Source organism: Protopterus annectens, chromosome 13.part0, assembly GCF_019279795.1.
Source record: "Protopterus annectens isolate FY-2018-M chromosome 13.part0, PAN1.0, whole genome shotgun sequence".
Classification (NCBI taxonomy): Eukaryota; Metazoa; Chordata; order Ceratodontiformes; family Protopteridae; genus Protopterus; species Protopterus annectens.
This window is the reverse complement of record NC_056747.1, coordinates 510,735,169-510,758,697: the sequence shown is the minus strand read 5'-3', so window position 1 is coordinate 510,758,697 and position 23,529 is coordinate 510,735,169. Positions and strand designations below refer to the sequence as shown.

The 23,529-nt window shown below is 40.2% G+C and overlaps 1 protein-coding gene across 2 annotated transcripts in view; it reads left to right on the top strand.

Moving 5' to 3' along the window:
- SH2B2 (SH2B adaptor protein 2) overlaps nt 1–23,529 on the top strand; it is a 466,753-nt gene that overhangs the window by 392,620 nt on the left and 50,604 nt on the right. The window lies entirely within an intron of this gene.

Below are 23,529 nucleotides of genomic sequence, written 5' to 3'. Positions count from 1 at the left end.
TAAATGCTTTATTAAAAGTCGGCTATGACAAAAGACTAAGTCTTAAATGCTCTATTAAAAGCTAAAAGTACTGCATTGATGGGTCCTAACAATATCCTGAATGCATCTTAAGTTGCATGAAACATAATTAAGCCACCCACCTAACAACACTGTTGAACCTCAACCTCCATACAGGTTATGTATCAAGTGAAAGGAGAAAAGGAGAAAAAACTCAGGCAATTACAGACCCGTAAATCTGACCAGCAAAGCCATGAAAAGACTTATCATGGAACTAATCAAAAAGGACACTGAGACGGTAACTTATATAAGTAAATTACACCCAAGCTATATGGATTATATCCTGCTTAGGATATAACAGCCAGACAGCTTCCATAGCTACAGGGCAACTTCAATCCACTGAAACCGTTAGTTAACTTGGCTAAAAGTCAGGTTTGGGCACTAGGCACTTCAGAGGTTTCATGCCAACAGTGAAAGGGAGGATAAACGCCCTGAGAGGACAATGCCAAGAAGAGAAAAATACATGTCCACACCCTGGAAAAAAAATAACCAGAAAACAAGGGGGATGGAGGAAGGGAGTGGCTACTGCAGGAGTGATCATTCAGACATCTACTGTCATGTTGAGTTTACTTATACATCTATACTATGTTCATCATTATGATCATTGCTGCAGTAGCCTAAGCTATATAGGTAGATTACCATAGCTTGGAAGAATTGGGAGAAAGAAGAAGGGTCCATGATCCCCTGGAGGATGTTCCTAACAAATCCTATCCTAGACCTTGAGAAAAGTATGCACAGAGGACTGATTTGCTGCTTCTAGAATCCAAACCTTTCCAAAAGTCATAAATGAAGCCAAGGCCCTGGTAGACTGAGCCTTGACCCTGCCTGTAATAGTTTTGCTGTGGTGGGAATAACAAAAGGTAATAGCCTGAGACATTGACACAAGTTGCCCTTTTTTCATACCTTAGCAAGAAATGTACAACAGATCAGAAGTTCTAAAATATTTTGTTCTGTCATGGTAGTACCTCAGTTGTCTGTGGACATCCAAGGTAGGAAGTATCCTTTCTGCCTCATATTTGGATTTTGGAAAGAAAACAAGGAGACTGATTGGCTTAAAGTAAACTCTGATACCACTTTAGGTATGAAAGAAGAATTAGGTCTCAAAGAAAGTATGTGTGAAAGATGAGATAAGGTTGCCCCGCCACAAGAGCCTGCAACTCAGATACTCTGTTACAGAGTTCAGAGCAATGAGAAAGACTGTTTTTCTTGTTAAGAACTGCAAGTCTGCCTGATGAGCTGGTTGAAATGGAAGTATTAGTTTTTCTAATATAAAATTAAGATTCCCAAGGAGGTGTCACGGGTTTTCTGGGAGATTTCATATGCAGAACTCTTTTCAAATCATAATATTTTCCAAGGGATTGAGAAACCTCAGTGTTTTCCCACTGGAAAAAAATGATTCATCCTGAAAATAGTCCCAGGGAAAGACAATCCATCACAGGGACCATCATGTACCATACTCTCATCAAAATCTGGATCATAAATCTTTGGACATAATGCATCTGTCCATGTTTTCCCACAAGTTTAACCTCTTGAATCTATTCAGGTAAACAGGAATCCCTTTTTTCTCTTACCAAAATAGATTTAAAATAATGTCCAAAAGCCTGCACTAGACCCCCTAGCTAAGCCTAATCAATTATTCCTGTCCAGAATAATTTAAACAGGCAAAGACACGTTTTATTTTCTATTTCTTTTTTGACAAGAATTTCTGAAGAAACAGACACAGAATTGCCAGCAATAATCTCTCTAGGGATAAGCATAGCATTCTGGCTATGCAGTGGCACTTTCCCTACCCCTTTTAACAGGACAAACAAAAGTCTCTCCCTTTCCCACAAAGGGCACTTCAACAGCCACAGAGGACATGTCTAACCCTTGGTCCATGGTGGCTCTAGGAACTGCACCACAGGGATCCAAAGAAAAAGATGAGTGGTCTGAGGAACTACTTTTGGCCCCAACAGTCTCATCTACCCACAAATGAGGCAAAGGAACAGCCTGCTATGGTGGCAAAGACTGCTTAGCAATAATTTTCTTTTTGTGATTGGAAGGACAAACTCAGGAACCAGTTCCATGTTTCATGGTCAAGCTAAAAATGGTGCCCAATTCCTGAGGAAGTTTGATACAAATTGTTTGTATCCTGAGGAAGTTTAACAGCAATAGTCCATAAAACAGGTAAGTAGTAAAAAAGTAAAATTTTCAAGAAAGAAATACAGTAAAAAACACTTTAAACACTTACCACAGTGCCAAAAAGTGAAATAACGGTTTCTTCACAGAAAAAATAGTTTTAAAAAACTTTTAGTTTTTTACCACAAAAGTAACAAAGTGCACTCCCATTTAAAATAATGTAAAAGTCACAAGACAGTCAACAAAAAAAAGAAGTTATGTACCTACCATAATGTTCCATGTTAGTTGTCCTTCATCTCCCCTTCCTTCTTGCTAGATGGGTTCTGACTCGGACACTTTCTATAGCTCAAGAGCTCTTGACTGGCTCGAGGCTACCCCTTATTCCAGAATGCCCAGCGTCAGCTACCCAGATATCATTTGCCACTTTAACTGTGAGGTTGCGTCAATACTGGCTCAGGCTTAATATAACTTTTTTCTCTATTTAAAGTCAAATATTTTACTTGAAAATTGTTATATTTTTTCACTTTTATAGTAGTTTGTAAGTTTCTTTAGTTGTAAACCCCTTATCTTGTCCTTTGTTGTGTTTTTTGTGCTGTGTTGGCCATCACCCCTTAGTCATTAGGCCTTCTGTTGCTCCCTGAACTAATTTAAGTTAGAGGTCCCCCCCCCCTTTATGGAGAGCCGTTTAAGTTAGAGGCTCTCCTTTAAGGTCTTTATTAATATAATTTTTAGTTTATTATTGTAGTGTGTCTTTTCGTGGTATTTCAACTGTCAAAGGAAGTTAAAACCTCAGGGTTTAAAAAGTGTGACTCGTGCTGTCAGAAGATGTCTCTGACAGATGGGCACACTAGTTGTGTTTACTGCCTGGGGGCTCTGCACCTGCAGGACTCTTTCTCTGTTTGTCATGCCTTTAGTCTAAGGGTCCTGCAGGAGCGGAAAAACAAGCGAATCCTCCGTGGATTGTTAAAACAGGATTCTCCAGCTAAAGCATCTCAGCCAGTGAAATCTTTGAAACCAGTCAAGCCGTCTGCTCCATGTTCGGAACCGACCTGTGAGCTTTACAAACCAAGTGTGTCAGTGCCCTCTAGCACCGACAAGACTACTCCTCTGTTGTCTCCAACTGTTACTTCGGAGCCATCTCGGAGCCACAAATGAGCTAGGTCTCCTTCATGGAGCCGATTTGCTCGGTGCCACAATCCCCACTTACTTCAGAGCAAAGCCAGTCATCGCTCATCTTCCCACTCCTCTCGATCCTCGAGGTTATCAGATCAGGATGTGGAGAGAGTGGTCAGTAGGTTACTGAAGTCACAGGCCCTTGCAAAAATGCTTTAGAGCCCACCTCAACAGGCTTCAGCTCCATTCGCTTCGATTTCAATTCCTCCTCCGACTATGCTTAGCTCGGAGCCGGAGTCCATGGACGCTCCGATAGTGGCTCCTTCGGCTCTGATGACATCCTCTTCAGCTCCGATGTTGGCTCCGATTACCCCTCTCTCTTTGGGCCTCAGGTGAAAGACATGCTTACCAGGTGCCAGCAGGAAGGCAAGATGCTCTCTGATGTGGGAGTCTGTTTTTCCACTCCTACCAGACCATACCCAAAGGGTCAGAAGGGTGGAAAGATGTGGTTTCGAAAATCCCAGGGACCCTTGCCTGATGCACGTGGTGAATTTTCCTCCAGGGGCAGAGGGGGAAACAATAACAATGGCAGATGCCACCCTCATGGCAGAGGGGGTCCACAAAATCAGGGTGACAGAAATACGTTCTCTTCCAAACCCTATCAACATCCCTGAAGGGATGCTCGATTGCTAAACTCTGGAGGCAGTTGGGGGAAGGTTTTCATTGTACCCAATTGCCTGGTAAAATATTACAAAAGACAAATGGGTACTATCCATTATATCCAGAGGTTACAAGATTCCCTTCCATCAACCCCCTCTTGTTTCAAAAAAATCCATCCCAGATGTTCCACCCAATCTAAAGGATCAGGCAGTCACAGAAGTTTCAAGACTGCTAGAAAAAAGAGCCATCCAGGAAGTCCCCGCAGACCAAGTAGGATCCGGAACTTACTCAAGATTCTTTTTAGTGCCCAAAAAGACGGGACTGGAGACCAATTCTGGATATGAGCAGATTAAACAAATCTGTAAAAAAAGAAAAGTTCCGGATGGTAACACTGCAGTCCAATCACCCCTTTCTGGGTCAGGACAATTGGATGTGCTCCATATAAAAATGGACAGACGGTCCAAGAGATTTCTACGCTTCCGGCTGCGGGCCAGTCATTACCAATTCAGAGCTCTGCCCTTTGTTCTCACCACAGCCCCCAGGGTGTTCACCAAATGCATGGCAGTAGTTACGGCTCACCTGAGATGTCTAGGATTCCAGGTGTTTCCTTATCTGGACAACTGGCTCCTCACTGCTGCCACCAGGCAACACCTTATAGAGGCACGAGATTATACATCACATCATGTGCTCAACTAGGCATCACAATAAACTTCAAAAAATCTGCCTTGTTGCCCTGTCAATCTATTACATAAATAGGAGCAGAGCTAGACACAAGAAAAATTGTTGTAAAATTGCCTCAGGAAAGAGTTTCCATTATTCGACAACAGGTGTCACTTCTCCTGAGGAGCAAAAGAATTCAAGTCAAATATGTTCTTCAAGCTCTAGGGTCCATGGCAGCAGCCATTCTTCTAGTTCCAGTAGCACGCTTTCACATGAGAATCTTTCAGTGGCTTCTTTTCACACAATGGTCCTTCCAGGAATTACCCATGTCTCGCATGATGCTAATTACAGAATCTTGCAAAAGACACCTTTCCTGGTGGATGGTGTCCCCCCAGTGACTCAGGGTAGACCTTTCATGGAATCCCATCCGGTTGCCACAGTGACCATGGACAGTTCCTTGATAGGGTGGGGGTGGCATTATCTAGGGAAGACAGTCCAAGGCACATGGCACCCTCACGAGTACCACTTGCATATCAATATCCTGGAGATGAGAGCGGTGCTCCTAGCGTTGCAAGCTCTTCAAGACTCTCTCCTTGCTGGGACTATTGCAATATAGACAGACAACATGTCAGTGGTTTGGTACATCAACAAACAGGGCGGAACCAGGTCTTACCCCTTGTGCTGAGAGGCCCTCAGATTGTGGCAATGGGCGATTTCCTCCCAACGTTTTCTGACAGCAATGCATATCCCGGGGACATCCAACATAATAGCGGACAGGCTCAGCAGTGCTATCCTCATGCCCTCATGAGTGGTCTCTGAAACAGGAAATTGTGGATCTTATTTTCTGCAAATGTGGCCAGCCTTGCTAAAATCTCTTTGCCTCTCCTCTCAACAACAAATGCAGCAGCTACTTCTCCCTTGTTCCTCCTCCAGGTCAGACACCCAGGGACACTCTAGTCCATGACTGGCCTCAGGGACTCCTTCATGCATTTACCCCCTTCCCCCTAATTCCAAAAGTCATTCAGAAAGCAAAATCGTTGGGTTGCAAGATGATCCTCATTGCATTGCATAGTGCATAGAGCTATAGAAAGTGGCCGAGTTGGAGCCAAGGATCAGCTTCGAACCCATCCAGCAAAAACGAAGGCGAGATTGGACAACTTAACATACATATTTTCCTAACTTAAAAATATATCTTTTACAGAAAGGGTTATTTTTATGTGATAAAAAGTAAAGTGGAATTTCTTCCCCTCTAAAGGAAACTTATCTGCCCAGCAATGGAACAACATTAGCCAACCGTTGATTCTCAGAAGCCTGCAGTGGAGCTAAGGAAATCTCTGATGGGCTTGATGCCCAAACCTGACTTTTAGTCATCTCAGCTCAAACTGCCTTGGACTGTCTTCCCTAGATAATGCCCCCCCCCACCCAATCAAGGAACTGTCCATGGTCAGTGTGGCAACCGGATGGGATTCCATGAAAGGTCTGCCCTGAGTCACTAGTGGGGAGACCATCCACCAGGAAAGGTGTCTTTTGCAAGATTCCATAATTAGCATCATGCGAGACATGGGTAATTCCTGGAAGGACCATTGTGCGAAAAGAAGCCACTGAAAGATTCTCATGTGAAAGCGTGCTACTGGAACTAGACGAATGGCTGCTGCCATGGACCCTAGAGCTTGAAGAACATATTCGACTTGAATTCTTTTGCTCCTCAGGAGAAGTGACACCTGTTGTCGAATAATGGAAACTCTTTCCTGAGGCAATTTTACAACAATTTTTCTTGTGTCTAGCTCTGCTCCTATGTATGTAATAGATTGACAGGGCAACAAGGCAGATTTTTTGAAGTTTATTGTGATGCCTAGTTGAACACAGGATGTGATGGTATAATCTCGTGCCTCTATAAGTTGTTGCCTGGTGGTAGCAGTGAGGAGCCAGTCGTCCAGATAAGGAAACACCTGGAATCCTAGACATCTCAGGTGAGCCGTAACTACTGCCATGCCATTTGGTGAACACCCTGGGGGCTGTGGTGAGAACAAAGGGCAGAGCTCTGAATTGGTAATGACTGGCCCGCAGCCGGAAGCATAGAAATCTCTTGGACCGTCTGTCCATTTTTATATGATAGTACGTATCCTGAAGATCTATGGAGCACATCCAATTGTCCTGACCCAGAAAGGGGAGAACGGACTGCAGTGTTACCATCCGGAACTTTTCTTTTTTTACAGATTTGTTTAATCTGCTCAGATCCAGAATTGGTCTCCAGTCCCCTGTCTTTTTGGGCACTAAAAAGAATCTTGAGTAAGTTCCGGATCCTACTTGGTCTGCAGGGACTTCCTGGATGGCTCTTTTTTCTAGCAGTCTTGAAACTTCTGTGACTGCCTGATCCCTTAGATTGGGTGGAACATCTGGGATGGATTTTTTTTGAAACAAGAGGGGGTTGATGCAAGGGAATCTTGTAACCTCCGGATATAATGGATAGTACCCATTTGTCTTTTGTAATATTTTGCCAGGTGATTGGGTACAATGAAAACCTTCCCCCAACTGCCTCCAAAGTTGAGCAATCGAGCATCCCTTCAGGGATGTTGATAGGGTTTGGAAGAGAACGTATCTCTGTCACCCTGATTTTGTGGACTCCCTCTGCCATGAGGGTGGCGTCTGCCATTGTTATTGTTTCTCCCTCTGCCCTTGGAGGAAAATTCACCACATGGATCAGGCAAGGGTCCCTGGGATTTTCGAAACCACATCTTTCCACCCTTCTGACCCTTTGGGTATGGTCTGGTAGGAGTGGAAAAACGGACTCCCACATCAGATAGCATCTTGCCTTCCTGATGGCACCTGGTAAGCATGTCTTTCACCTGAGGCCCAAAGAGAGAGGGGTAATCGGAGCCAACATCGGAGCTGAAGAGGATGTCATTGGAGCCAAAGGAACCACTATCGGAGCGTCCATGGACTCCGACTCCGAACTAAGCATAGTCGGAGGAGGAATTGAAATCGAAGCGGATGGAGGTGGGCTCAAAAGCATTTTTGCAAGGGCCTGTGACTTCAGCAACCTACTGACCACTCTCTCCACATCCTGATCCAATAACCTCAAGGATCGAGAGGAGTGGGAAGATGAGCGATGACTGGCCTTGCTCTGAAGTAAGGGGGATTGTGGCACCGAGCAAATCGGCTCCATGAAAGAGACCTAGCTCATTTGTGGCTCCGAGATGGCTCCGAAGTAACAGTTGGAGCCGACAGAGGAGTAGTCTTGTCGGTGCTAGAGGGCACCGACACACTTGGTTTGTAAAGCTCACAGGTCGGTTCTGAACATGGAGCAGACGGCTTGACTGGTTTCAAAGATTTCACTGGCTGAGATGCTTTAGCCGGAGAATCCTGTTTTAACAATCCACGGAGGATTAGCTTGTTTTTCTGCTCCTGCAGGACCCTTAGACTAAAGGCATGAGAAACAGAGCAAGAGTCCTGCAGGTGCAGAGCCCCCAGGCAGTAAACACAACTAGTGTGCCCATCTGTCAGAGACATCTTCTGACAGCATGAGTCACACTTTTTAAACCCTGAGGTTTTAACTTCCTTTGACAGTTGAAGTACCACGAAAAGACACAGTACAATAGTAAACTAAAAATTATATTAATAAAGACCTTAAAGGAGAGCCTCTAACTTAAATGGCTCTCCATAAAGGGGGGGGGGGACTCTTTAACTTAAATGAGTTCAGGGAACAACAGAAGGCCTAATGACTAAGGGGCAATGGCCAACACAGCACAAAAAAACACAACAAAGGACGAGATAAGGGGTTTACAACTAAAGAAACTTACAAACTACTATAACAGTGAAAAAAATATAACAATTTTTCAAGTAAAATATTTGACTTTAAATAGAGAAAAAAGTTATACTATGCCTGAGCCAGTATTGACGCAACCTCGCAGCTAAAGCGGCAAACGATATCTGGGTAGCTGACGCTGGGCATTCTGGGATAAGGGGTAGCCTTGAGCCAGTAAAGAGCTCTTGAGCTATAGAAAGTGGCCGAGTTTGAGCTGAGGATCGGCTTTGAACCCATCCAGCAAAAACGAAGGCAAGATTGGACAACTTAACATACATATTTTCCTAACTTAGAAATATATCTTTTACAGAAAGGGTTATTTTTCTGTGATAAAAAGTAAAGTGGAATTTCTTCCCCTCTAAAGGAAACTTATCTGCCCAGCAATGGAACAACATTAGCCAACCGTTGATTCTCAGAAGCCTGCAGTGGAGCTAAGGAAATCTCTGATGGGCTTGATGCCCAAACCTGACTTTTAGTCATCTCAGCTCAAACTGATGAATGGTTTGAGTATGTGGAATGTGCACTAAAGCTTGGAAGTTGTACAGGTCTTGCATCCTATGTTTAGCCTACTGCAGCAAGGATAATTCCAGTAAGGGTTTAACTGAGACATTAAAAGTATTAAATGTCAGTCCATGATACTTTAGTTAAGCACCAGGACACAGCAAGTCAGGGTGGTGGAGGTTACCTGTCTACCCCCCCCCCCCCCCGTAGTAGTAGTAGTAACCAGTACTGTCTCACACTGATATGTTCTGGGGTTATTTCCTTTCTCATTTTTGTCTCAGATATAAATGTATTAAATGGGCTGTAGATAATCACTTATGTTGATCATTTTTGTCTCGGATATAAATGTATTAAATGGGCTGTAGATAATCAGTTATGTTGATCATTTTTGTCTCGGATATAAATGTATTAAATGGGCTGTAGATAATCACTTATGTTGATCATTTTTGTCTCAGATATAAATGTATTAAATGGGCCGTAGATTATCAGTTATGTTGATCGTTGTACATTTGATAATGTAGTCACTTCACTGAAGGATATGAAGATGTCTAGTGTCATCCACAAAAACACATATCTAGTGTAGTAGTAATGGCCTCACCTTTAATGACAGCAAATGTAGCATTATGAAGCTTTGGCAAAATGACAAATTATGATTACAAAATAAATGGATTGATTTAAAAAAAATGATACTGTTACTAAACATCTAAGAACAATGGTAAAAAATATATATATAAACTTTAACCAGTGAGTGACTTGCCAGACCATTCCTCTTGTGGACAGCAGACATGTTTAGGGCAATGGAGTATATCCATGGATTGTAACTGCTGTCGTTCACTTATCCAAGTGACACCTTAGTTGGCAGTGATGGGATTCATCCCTCCTCCAATGTTAGAGCAGTCTTCACATGTGGGTGGCATGTGATGCCATCTGTGACATTCTAACAGGTTAAAGTAAAAAAGAAAAAGTACACAAGTCTGATTCAGTAACCAGTTCACCAAATGCAGCCTGATCCCAGGAACATAAATGGAATATATTGCTGTTCTGGGTATTGGCTTTCAGCATCCATACCCCCAGACTACTACACACTGACTTTTCACCTAGACACACACACACACACACACGAACTTGAAAGGCAGGCCTTGAAGGACCATGTATGGTTGTTATAATAGATTGCATCTTCTTTTTGACATGGTCAGCCTTTTTAGTTAAGAAATGACAAATGATAAGAAAAAATATTTAAAACACTTAAAGTTTAAAAAGCTCCTTTTTTGCCTATGTTGTACACCCCAAGATCAGTTTTATACTCAAGTATAATACATGAAGGTTGACTGGATCACAGCCAAAGAATGTGCCAGAATAAAAAAAAGACAACAATTGTACTCCTTTAAATAAATAGAGAACTATCATATTTGAGACCAGATAAGGCTTCCAGTGGAAAAAATTATGTAATGAACACTTTTGTTGCTTTAAGTGTAGTATCTCTGAAAATGTCAAGATAAAAACCATAGATAAATAAAACAAAAACATACACTTAAGCCCATACTCCTCCTACTTAACAAATACGTCATTGAGCCTGCTACTAGCAAACTAAACTCTTGCATTTATTGTATAAATGTAGAGCATGTAGTATGTGTTTTAATCTTGTAACAATAGTTATAAACATTGTTGAATGGTACTGAGATATTTTATCAGATGTCAACTCATCAAAACATGATTTTGTTGAATTTTCTCCCTTTCTGGTAAGGGAATGGGATAGGTTGAAACTCTTTTTTATGAAGGAGGGGGGATCACATCCCTCCTACAAAACTCAGGAAGCATCGCTTTGTAGGAAGCACATGTGATGAAATTATCTTGATGAGTGTACTCTAAAGAAGCAACCTAAATCCTGTTGAATCTGATAGTAAATATCACAAAGCAGGTGATTCTTTAAAGAGTTATTTTAATAATTGTTTAGTTAACAGAAACAGAAAATATCCTTTACTTAATTATTCCACATAGTGAAGTTGTTACTAAGTTATAGTTTTCTCTTATTTATTTATTTATTCTTGACATTTATTTACCAGAAAAGTCCGACTGGGTCTGGAGTACCCATTTTCAGCAGAGGCCCAGTGAGAAAAGTTCCAAACTACATCAAATAGCATAAAGATAACAACGTGTGGTGTAATAATTTACAAGGAAAGTTTAGCTGTAAGCTTGCTTGTCCACAAGTTGAGAAAGGATGTGGCAATTGGCTCCAGTTGCATGGAAGTAAGTGGGGCTGTTCTGTGTAATTTTCAGGCAGCAACTTGGTTGATCATTCGGTTTCCAGATTGTTTGCTTACTGGTGCAAGCTGGAGCCGTCTGTCAGTGACCTAACAAGTAAGTCACTTCACTATTGAACTAGTACCAAGGCTTGGCTTAATGATCAGGGTGCTGGTATCATCAGCACAATGGTACAACCTTTGAGTCTGTTTTTTTTTGGTTTGTTACATTGTTGTGGTTCAGCTCAGTGTCCCTCTTTGGCTTGGTTCATCATCTCTCGTTGATTTATATATAAAAAGTAGTAGGTTGCAGGAAGAGAGTGTATTAAATGGATCACAATACCTGGGATCATTATTTGCATTAAGTGTAGTGAAGTGCTTCTCTGGTATTACACTTTTTCTGAGCAGATGTAGTCTAATTCTGGAATCCCCATAGCTGCAGCACTGTAAGAGCCTTGGTGAAATTTTGGTGCTGTCTTCTGGCTGTTAAGTAATCAGATTTTTTTTAAGAAAATTATATACAGAAGTAAATAATTAATGTGTTAAATGACTAGTCACACTAAAGTTTAGGTAATTAGTTAAATTAAATTAATATTGACTGTTGTAGATTAAATAAGGGTTTTTGTTGGTGCAAAAAACAAAAAAGGTCCTTCCTCATTAGAGTACACATTTAATTTTGTTTGCAGGTCTTTTGTTACTACATGTGTTTAAAGAGTGATGGAACAGAATAACTCTAGAAGCACAGAGTTTCTTCCATGAGTTAGAGGCACCTCAGACATTGGAGTAAGTGTCATCTGAAAGGAAGAGAACTTTGCCACTTTTGGAAGGCTAAGATATGCAAGGCTCCAATCCTCCAAAGAAAGCAAGGAAAAGGGCTAGAAAGGTCTTACCTTCTATGGGGAGAATTCAAGTTCTTAAGTCAAGACGCACCTCCCCTGAAAGTAATGCCAGTAGCGTGGATGTTGTTCTGTATTTAGGTGACAAGGAGCAGTCTGTCTGGGAATACCTTGATGAATTTATTAAGTCATTCCCAGAAGAGGGCAGAGCCAGAGTATTTGACTTAGCTTTACAGAGGAACTTTGGAGTACAGCACCCCTTTCTACTCATCCTGTTGGTAGGTATCCCATTGGGGCTACTTCACCCTCCCCTGTCATGGAGAACCCTGACTGTAACATTTCCCGATTTTGTCTCCAATTGCTAGCTTCAGTTCAGCTGTTAATTCCATCCCACGATCACACATCACCAACCGTGTTCCACCTAACATTAAAGACAAGATACCTAAAGGTGATTTTGTACATATTTTTGATTTGGTGGACTTGGATGGTAAACATCACATTATGGACACAGATAATCCCTGGGGAAGGGACTTAATTACAGCATTAGCAGCAATTGGTAAAAAAGCCTCAAACAGGACATTGTCAAGGAACTGGGATATGTGGGCCTTAGGTTTCATTGTTTTCTTGGGCATTATAGTGGGAAAAGAGCCCAGTCAATCTTTACCGTACCTTGCCTATTTCTACAAATCAGGGAAGCACATTATGTTAGAGGTGGTAAAGCTTGATGGTCTTATGATCAGAGATTTCAGAAATTAAAAGCTGTTGGCAAATCTACCAAATCGAAGCATCAGCATTCTGACATTTGACTAAGTGCAAAGGTCCTCCATTAAGCTGATGCTGGCTTAAACCAGGAACTTTGTCCCATGACAGTTTTTCCAAGTCTCATGGATTTAGGTCAGCCTCTTCACAGTTTGTCACTGGCAGGGTAGGCTGGCTTTTTCGAGGCTGTAGAGCTAATGAATCAAGGGTCAGGCCAGAGGGCAATTATTCTCACTCCCCAGTCAGATTAGATAATCTGTTTTAGTTGCTGAAGCTGCACAGTTTCTTATTGAGGGTTTTACTCATGACTTTAGGATTGGTTCTTTAAGCAAGATTCTAGACCAGTTAAGAATATTTTATTGATTAAAGGCCATGAGGATATTACCCTTTGTTTAACTGAGGAGGAGTTACATGCAGGTAGGGTTTCTGGTCCCTTTGTGCAATCTCTTGGGCCCACTTTAAACCCTCACTCATAGGCTTGGTCCCCAAAAAGGAGGAGGGTGAATTTAGGTTGATCCATACCTTTCTCATACTCAAGGTGTGTCTGTCAATGAATTCATTGACAAAATACCATCTAAAGTTCATTACTCTTCCGTAGCTCAAACAGCTGAGGTTATTCTTAGATATTCAAATCCATGGTTTTGCAAGCTGGATATACAGTCCACTTTTCTTTTAATCCCAGTCAGTCAGGAAGACTGACCCCTGTTAGGTTTTCAGCTGAATGGGAAATTCTATTTTGACAAGGCCATGCGCATGGGATACTCGGTAGCTTGTGCTACCTTCAAAACTTTCAGCAAAGCCATAAATTTGTTTTGATAGCAAAGGGCACCTTAGCAATCAGCAATCCATTACCTAAATGATTTCCTGATAATCGAGAAGGGCAAGGATGAGGTTGCAGAGGGGATGTTGATTTTCAAGGATATTTGTGCTAATTTGGGAATTCCATCGGCAGAGGACTTGTTAGAAGAGTTAACACTTTTGAGCCTATCGGTGGATGTTACTTGAAGATCTTTCAAACTTCCAGGAGTCAAACTGGACCACTTAAAATGCAAAATCAGGCAGTTTCTTGGTACCACAAATGTCACTATAGGGGAGATAATGCAGCTGCATGGGTTATTGTACTTTGTAGGGCCATTGCCCTGGACAGAACTTTCTGAGAACCTTTTCCAATTTGTTAAAAGGTAGTAAACCCAAGCACTGCAAGCTGAGGATAACACACAGGGTCAAGGAGGACCTTTGTCTGTGGTACACCTTTTTAGCCCAGTACAATGGGGTATTCTTTTGGCAATCACCTTGGGTTTCATACTTGGAACTGCAGCTATTTACAGATGCAGCTGCAGCTACTGTTATGGGAGGGGGAGTTACTTTCATGGCTCTTGGTTTGCCACAAAATTGGCCAAGTCATGGTCTTTAGACAAGAGGAAGGACATTACCTTCTTGGAGATTTTTCTGATATGAGTGGCAACATTGGTATGGAAAGAGCAGTTGTGGACTTGCAAGGTGTCTTTTTGTTTAGAGAGTATGGCAGTAGTTCACAGCCTGAACAAGCGTACATCAGATTCTAAATGGGTGCATTCAGTAGTTAGATAGCTGCAAGTCAGCTTAACTTTTTCTGGCACACATGTTCCAGGTAGCACAAATGGTATTGCTGATAGCCCGCCCCACTTTCTGTTTGGCAGGTTTTACCAGTTGGCCTGAAATGCATAGCCATGTGGTATACCCATTTCCTCAGAAGTAAGGTTGATTGGAGGAACATAGCTAGAACAGGGCTAAAAATACAAAAAGGGCATACTCATCAATTCAAGCCTTTAAACTTTTTTATATTTCATTACAAATAAGTCAGCAGAAATTGAGTTTCTCCTTGTTTGTGCAATTCATAGTTCACGATATTGCAAGTGTGAGTTGCTCAATACAGTTTGTATACACTTGGCAGTGTTAGTTTGGTTGTCGTGCTTGCTGGCGTATCTGAACCTATCAGGGCATTGGGTACTGTCCAGGCTGCTGAAAGGCTGGGAAAACTTCAAAGGGTTATCCACAGATACTAGAAAAACAATTGGGTCACACCTTTTGGTGATCATTGCTAAAGGGTTTTATTCACATTTGTCAATTTTTATTCATTTGTCATGTGGGTAAGGATGTTCTCTTCTCTATATGCAGGAGTCTTTCATGTGAGCAAAATCCTGTACTGGGATGATGTAGTGATTCATGATGCCTTCATTTTGATTTGGTTGGTTAAGTCCAAGACTGATCTGGCTGGGAAAGGGCATCAACTCAGGTTAGACAGAAACAGGATATTGGGCATTTTTCTAGTGCATTGGTTTAAACTACTGACAAAATTGGTTCCTAGGTTAGCAAGGGAAGGCCTTGTTTTTTACTTCAGCATCAAGCTGGTTTATCAAGTTAGTCAAAGCCAATATGGTTATAACCAAAGCTCTCACTTGTCAGGGTACAGGCTCTAAGGGATACTCTGCATTCCTTTCGGACAGTGTGCACATCCATTTTAGCAATGCGAGGGCACTCCAGCAAGGTTTTGAAAAGAACAGGGAGGTGGTGTTCTGAGGCCTTTTTGTCTTACATTAGACACTAACATTTTCAATTTATCTTGCAGGGAAGAGTTTTGTAAGGATTGTCAGACACACGTCTGTCAGTAGAACTGCTACACAAGCCTCGTCCTGGCCTTCCAGTCATCACGGATCGCTAGAAAATAATAATTGGACCGTCCAGTATTTTGTTTTTTCAGGGTTTTTGTGGTTTCATTTTTGGAGGGGGGTGTCAGCTCATACCTGACAGGAACTTACCCTGAGTTTTGATTATTCATCTAGGGGGAAATAATTTAGTAATGGCTCCCAAAATGGTCTTGGTAACTAGAATATTATCTGATTTATAATATTTTGATCATTATACCCTCAAATGGTGGTGTTATGGTATTCGATTATCCCAAGAATTCACTGGTTTGCAGCTAGGAAAGAGACAGCGATAGAAATCACCAGATGTTTTATAAATTATAGGATAGCAAATACATCCACGCAAGTTGGATTCCAAGTGATTAAACACGTGGAGTTGATCAAGCCAGATAAAGACTTTTATGACCAGGATGGAGTTCATTTAAGCACCCCAGGTTTTGATCTTTTTAATGTGGATATTGCATTATCAGTTGAAAAATATTTCAATAATATATCTTACCATAGTTAGTATGTTCATGTGCATTACTCATGAGCCACTGAGGGAGGAAATGGCATGATAATGCCATCTGGTGGTTACCTTGCAGCATTTTCTACCCCTTTCTTCTCCCTATCTTGGATGGTACTCCGTCGCCTCTATGCTTGGGCAGTGGGTATTCAGATTTAAGCCCTGACCAAGGCAAGTGGTGTTTGGCCTGACAGTCAACCCCCACCACCCAATGTTATTGAAACCAGGTCGGAGGCTGCTTGGATTACACATCCTGACCCTTAACAGTTGGTGCCAGAAAGGCCTTGGTTATGCCAACTGGCTTAAGGGGAAGGCTACAAATGTGTTTACTTTGTGGTTGCAAATTGAATGTAATGTGTTATCAGTTTTGTTGGTTATTATTCTCAATAAATGGTCACGATGATAAAATGGTGTAGTTATTGTCTCAGCTTAGAGGACAAGGAAGGCTTACCTGTAAGATTGCTTGTCCATGAGCTGAGAAGGGATGGGAAAATTGGCTCCAGTTATGTGGAAGTGAGACCACCCCTCTCTCCTTAAAAAATTTTACCACAGCTGCAGCTGCCTTGTGGCGTTTTCCCCTCTTATCTTCCCACCATCTCGGATGGTACTTGGTAGCCTCTATCCCTGAGTGGTGTGTGTTCAGATTTAAGCCCTGACCAAGGCAAGTGGTGTTTGGCCTGACAGTCAACCCCTTCCCAAGTTTATTGAAACCAGGTCCTAGGCAGCTTGGTTTACACACCAGGACCCTTAACAGAACATGGTGATTACCCTCCGATATTCAGAAAAAGACAAATTAGTTAAGTGCTAGAGTGAAGTGAGACTCGACCATGACAAATGTTAAGTACACCCTGGTTAAGTGTTTAAGGCCTGGTCTTGGGCTAGGCAGTAAAAATCTGTCATTACAGACCAGCAACTGACAGTGGCAGAATAAAAGATTTGTTTCTGCATATCTGTTCTGATAACGTGTCCCTGATTTCCTTTTATAAACTTAGCAAGTTATTAGAATAATAGGATGTTTGTTAGCCTGCATTTTCTAAAGGATACATAGTCTTAAACTTAAATCTATATCAAAGTTTTATGAATGCAAATGTTAATAATTCATCTGACAATCATGGACTTTGAAGAGCAGACCAAACAAATGAGGCAAAAACTGAACACATAAAAAGTCGGTTGGGATCAGAAACCCAATCTTAATCCTCCGTGTTATATGTTTTGTAAATGGATGCGAAAAAGTTCACCCTGAGAGCACATGATAGCCATTTCAGGAATACAAATTGGTTATGATCAGGCATTTGCTGAACATGTATACATTTTATATGTGCATTTTATTATATAGACAATTGTATACATGTTCTGATGTGTTCTATTTTTAAAAACTTCTTATTTTACTTACATCTATTTGTAGGCAATAAGTTTCTATTTTTTTTTGTGAATTCACACATGCTGTTCAGTTTTAAAGATGTTTTTTATATATGCCCCTGAGGGAGATGATTAGTTTAATGTGTTATTTGAAGTGTTGTTTTTCCATGTGCTTATATTTATGTACTTTTTAGGGAATGTCATGTTTTCTTTATGGTTTATGTATGTGTTTAGCACTTTCACTGTGTAGCTATTTACTGTTTTATGTGTGTTGTTCTGCTTGAAACCCTGTCTTAACAGCACTTAAAGGTGCTCACCAAAGACTTGTTAAGCACCTTTCTAATTAATTTTTCCCAAATCTTAACAAAACATTTATTTATTTATTGATTGATTGTATTTGTTAACCAGGAAGTCCACTGGGCCTGAAATGAGCCCTTTTTCAGTGGAGGCCTGGGGAGAAAAGCTCCACAAAGTTAGATACAAAGAAAAAATAATCACATAAACAGAAAAAAAATCATATAGTGCAATTACGTTGAATGAGACTGGTAATAGAAGGAACAGTATAAAAAATGCAATCTTTGACATACAGAAGTAATAAATGGCATATATGTCAGTGAAATGCTAGTGAATGATATTTACGTTGTGCACAGAGTATATTCAAGTAAACACATGACAGTAATATATCTGCAGGTGCATGGCTGTCTGGAGATTAAGTAGAGTGTAAGTATAGTAGGAGATAGAAGGGCAGAGGGTGGAAAGGACAGGTTTAAAGTGACAGAGGAAGTCTTAAGTAGACAGAATGAAGTAAATTATGTGATAGAGGTATAGCACTGGGAGGAGAAATCAGGAGTTGGGGGTGTGTGTTGGGGAGCAGGAGCATAGCCAATTTGAGGGATTTTTTAAAGGTGGCCAGGTTGTTGATTGTTCTGAGTGTTAGAGGGAGCTTATTCCATGCCTTAGAGACATTACAGGAATACAGCATTTGACCAGCTGAGAGCTTGGGTTTCTCTGTGGATAGTAACATTTTGTTTTCGGACCTAAGGGGCCGGTTTGGATGGTACATGGTCAGTCTGGGAGAGAGGGAAGGGAAGGTTTTTGGGTGGTAGATGAGCTTATGGGCTGTAGTTAATTGTAAGAATGTGAGACGGTGTTATAATTCTAGCCAATTTAGCTGATGCAGAAAGGAATAGTGATGAGTAGAATATTTAGCATTTGTGACAAATTTGGCGACTTTATTATAGCAAGAGTCTAGTTTTGTTTTTAAGGAGGACTGTAGATTGGTGAGGATAGGAGCGCTGTATAGAAGTGTTAGAAGCAGAAAGGATGAGGCTAGAGTCTTTTTTGCGGTGATACTAAGAAAATAGTTGTGCCTGTACAGGGCACCTTGTTTTTGATGGTTTTTTTTTTTATGTTATTGTAGATCTGAAGATCGAACGTTAATTTGTCATCAGTGATAACACCTAGTAATTTTGTGCTGGGGACGACTTCACTGATGCTGTTATTTTCGGAGCGAATGGTGAATAGTGACTTGTTAACAGAGCTGGATTTTGTGGGGGTAAATATTAAAGTTTTGTTTTATTGGGGTTGAGGACAAGGTGGTTCTGGGACATCCAGGTTTCAGTGGAAGTAAATGCTTCTTGAGTGAGATGGTGGGAGCAGATTTAGCAGAGCAGATGATAGCCGAGTCATCTGCATATTGGATGACAGTACTGTGGATGAGAGAGGAATGAAAGTTATTGACAAATATGCTGAATAAGAGGGGTCACAGTATTGAACCTTGGGGGACACCTGTATTTGTAGTTATGAAAGGGGAGAAAGAGTGTAGCCATTTAGTAGAGTGATGCCTGTTACTGAGATAGTTGGTAAACCATTGTAGGGTGGGGGAGATGGCCTGACATTGGTGAGTTTAGTAAGCAGGAAGGAGTGAGAAATAGTGTTAAATGCCTTTGACAGATCTAGGAATAATGCTGAGACTAAGGAACCAGCATCTCGTGCTCTATTTACTGTGTCGGGGAAGGAAAGGAGAGTAGTGTTAGTACTATGTCCGGGCCTAAAGCTATGTTGAGTGGAAGAGAGGATTTGGTGTTGTATCAGGTGACTGAGGAGCTGAGTTGTGAATACATTTCTCTAGAATGTTGGATACTGGGTAGAGAATGGCTATGGGATGGAAATTTGAGATGTCAGAGTTATTGCCGCCTTTGTGAAGTGGTAGGATAAATGCTTTTTTCCAGATATCGGTTATGCAGGATTCCTGAATAGATCTGTTTAACATTTACAACAATAACAAAAGGAACAGTGAACTTAATTGTGTCTCTCTATTTTATACCACAAATAGAGCCTTTCATAAAAGTGGTCCTACTGGGTGAATATTCTCCATCCCGATATTAGAAACTTACAAACCTTAATACATTCAAAATAACTTGTCAAACCAGTCTTCCCAAAGTAAACCCTTTGATAGACCCCAGTAATACTTCTTTCCCAGCTCCCAGCCCAGCACAACCTTCCTCTGCTGTCCTTTACACTCATAATACCTTCCGTAAATAATTTCACTCCTCTTGCTTTGTCACTTCCAGACGTTCTTTTATTTAAATATTCAGCATATTAACTCAAAGCTGCATGTAAATATCTGCCCTGTAAGTTTTTTTAATCCAGTTACTCTGTTTTGTAAGTTAATAATTCTGAGATTTTATTTGCCTCTTTCTCAGTGTCATGGCTGAAAGTGGTCCTTAGACCAGCCTAGCTATCATTTAGCAAATGTTAAATAAGTAAATATAGAAAATCTACATTTTTTTTTACCACTAGTGCTGTCAGACCTGTGACAATAACAGTTCTTACCCTGGTGACCAATGCATTTTGTTGGTAAAGGCATTCCCCTACACTCACAAATTTCCATTCAGGAACACAGACACACACACACACACACACACACACACACACACACACACACACACACACACACACGCGCGCGCATATGCACTACATCATATCACATATACATATATTCATCTGACTTCATTCAAGTCCCTACAGACATGCCACACATTAATGCACTCCATATCCCCACATATTTGGTCTTCACTGATCTCCACTGAGCTTATCTGCATTGTGACTGCTTCCATTAAAGACAATGAATGACTGCTGTCTTTTGACAGTGCTAAATTTTTCATCCACCTGTGTTGTGATTTTTTGACTAATTAAATGTCAAAGCAGTCACTCTGAGCAATATCTTCTGTATTAAATGAGCACTAACTCTAATCTAACACACCAAACTTTGATTTTTATAATACGGCATGACTTGGATTTCTACAGTTTTCAGTGTCTCTCTCTTTCTCTCTCACGCACGCACACACACACACACAGTCTGTAAGGTGTAGTCCGAGCTGCACATTCCTTTTCACACTAGCATTTTTCACATTTTCTTTTTTCACAACTAGGAAAAACATTATGTATTTCTTTTTCTAGGCACAAGTGGCTATTCAAGCAGTGTATCTGACATCACTGACTTAATAACTCCTGATGAAGGGCTCATGCCAGCTTGAAAGCTCAAGTAATTGCAAAACTTATGTTGGTCCAGTAAAAGATATTGCATCATATCTGTGTTCCACTGTCTTTGTGTTTTCTGTCAGTGGACCAACATGGCATTTCTTAGTTTTTTTCTCCTTTTTCTTATGTAACCGAATGATTCTCTGAATCACTCAGCAGCATAAATCAGGAAAAAATAGGTATTTTTAGGGGAGAGCATGTGGTTAATTAATATTAGCTGCCCACCAGCATTGCTTCATTACCATGAGGCACAGCCACTAGAACAATCTTCCATCCTGATGCTCCCATTAGGTGCTTTACTTATTGGTGTAGTGTAACTGGATTTAGCATTAATGGTTTCATTCTTCCTGCGTGCTGCATATAATATTTTCTTATCTGGAATGACTTCCCATTATTTTGTATCCTTCCCATGAGTACTCACATGCTTTATACTACATACTGTCTCCATTGAATTTAGTTGTACAACATAGTTTTATGAATTGTCAGTTTTTTAATGTAAAATTTAGGTGTAATGCTAAGTTACACACTTTTTTATACCTCTGATGTACTGTCTGATTTTTACAGTCACATGATGTTCAATTTCCATTGGGTATGTGTCGTATGTACAGTGTATGGCTGCAGAGAACAGAAGAGGCTGAATGATGTGGTTAGGCTAACAATATAACAAGAAAATCATGCCTTTCTCATATTGGTATACATTTCAGAGTATGTCCTGTAAGTCAAGCATCTTTGTATTGTAAAGTATTACATATAGGATGTGATTGTTTTGTCTTACAATGACTAAACATGAAGAATCATAGCTGATTTATAATATACTGCACTAGCTTGCTGTGTCTTGTCATTTACAAATGCTCTGAAATTTATGACCACTCATAAGGTCTGTTTCCCAAAAAGAGTACCACCAACTTCTGCAATGTTTTGGATCCACCCCCAAATCTGTCATATTTGAACTAACTACATCCATACTCTTGCAAAATAAAAACAAACAGTAAAAAAGAGAAAGCTTACTGCTGCTATTTAATTCTTATTCAAACATTACAGAAGGTGCACATAGCAAGATGTATGCCAAATACAATACAGATTATTTTTACAAAGGCTGCTGCACATGTAACAAAGCGATTGCTGGACTAGTACCAAGTTTCTTGTATTTTTCTCTGTTTAGGCATGCTAACAAAACGAAATGCCAAGTAACTCCCCATTAGTGAAGAAAACAATTTATGCATTTTGTATGACATATATCGGCATATAATGTCTGCTGCTACTTCATAAAATAGATGTGTCACCATTGTGTTTAAAGAAAACAGATATTAAAATAATACTTTTCTCCTCACTACAACCTGTTGGTTAGTGCAGCATTCATATGCTGAACATCTGAACATTGCGCATCACAGTTTTTTCTTTTGTTTGTGTACATCCTATTCTCTTTGCATCTTGTATCTCATCAGCATTTATAATATTTAAATGTCATTTAGAAATAAAGTTTAGCTTTTGCCAGCACTATCAGAGTACACTATGTTAGAAGAAAAGCAAAAAGTGATGATGGAGTGGAGTTGAATTTCAGCCTTGCATTTATGAACTGACTGCTCCATCTACTGCCTGTTCATGACTAGAAATCCTCCAGCAAAGAAAATGTTTTGCGTATACATGAAGTATCGAGTAAGAGACTACTGAAAGAAAACAAAAGTGGCATATTTTGTATACCACCCTAGCTTGTGGTGGTGTTCCTAATTCAGTATTAAAATGCCGTATGCATAGTAACAAGGCATAACGTTTACTAATGCTTTCCTACTTGTATATTATTCAGTACTTCTCTGTCTGCATTTCTTACTGGGCAGTTAACTGGTAATTAAACTGCAATGTGAAAGATGGCAAAAATCAGCTGCAGCTACTTCTGAGCACAATGGCACTTTCTAAATTATATCATATGTAAATGAAAATACTACACAGCAGTTTAGCACTTTGTTATATAGTACATGGAGCTTTGACAGGTAGATAATAATTCTTGTCTATAAAGCAACTAAACTGGTTATGAGTAGCTTTTTGCTTTTATAGTTTTTAATACACCCACATTGTGCTCAGAAGTGGATGCAGTTGGACTTGTTATCTTTTGGATACATTTGTCAAGAGCTGCACATTTGAATTGGATCCTGTGTGTGTGTGTGTGTGTGTGTGTGTGTGTGTGTGTGTGTGTGTGTGTGTGTGTGTGTGTGTGTATACACACACACACACACATATATATCTATATATCTATATATATATGTATATATATATATATATATATATATGTATATATATATATATGTATGGATATATATATATATATATATATATATATATATATATATATATATGTATATATATATATATATGTATATGTATATATATATATATGTATATATATATATATATATATATATATATATATATGTATATATATATATATGTATATATATATATATATATATATATATATATATATATATACATACACACACACACACACACACACACACACACACACACACACACACACACACACACACACACACACACACATATGGGTCCCTACCATAAGCTTGAATTTTCAGAAATTCAAAATTCATATGTGCAAGACCATATGAACGATTTTCTGAAAACTCAAAGCTTTTGAATGGAGATCACTGTACAGTGAGGACTGGGGAATTTACCC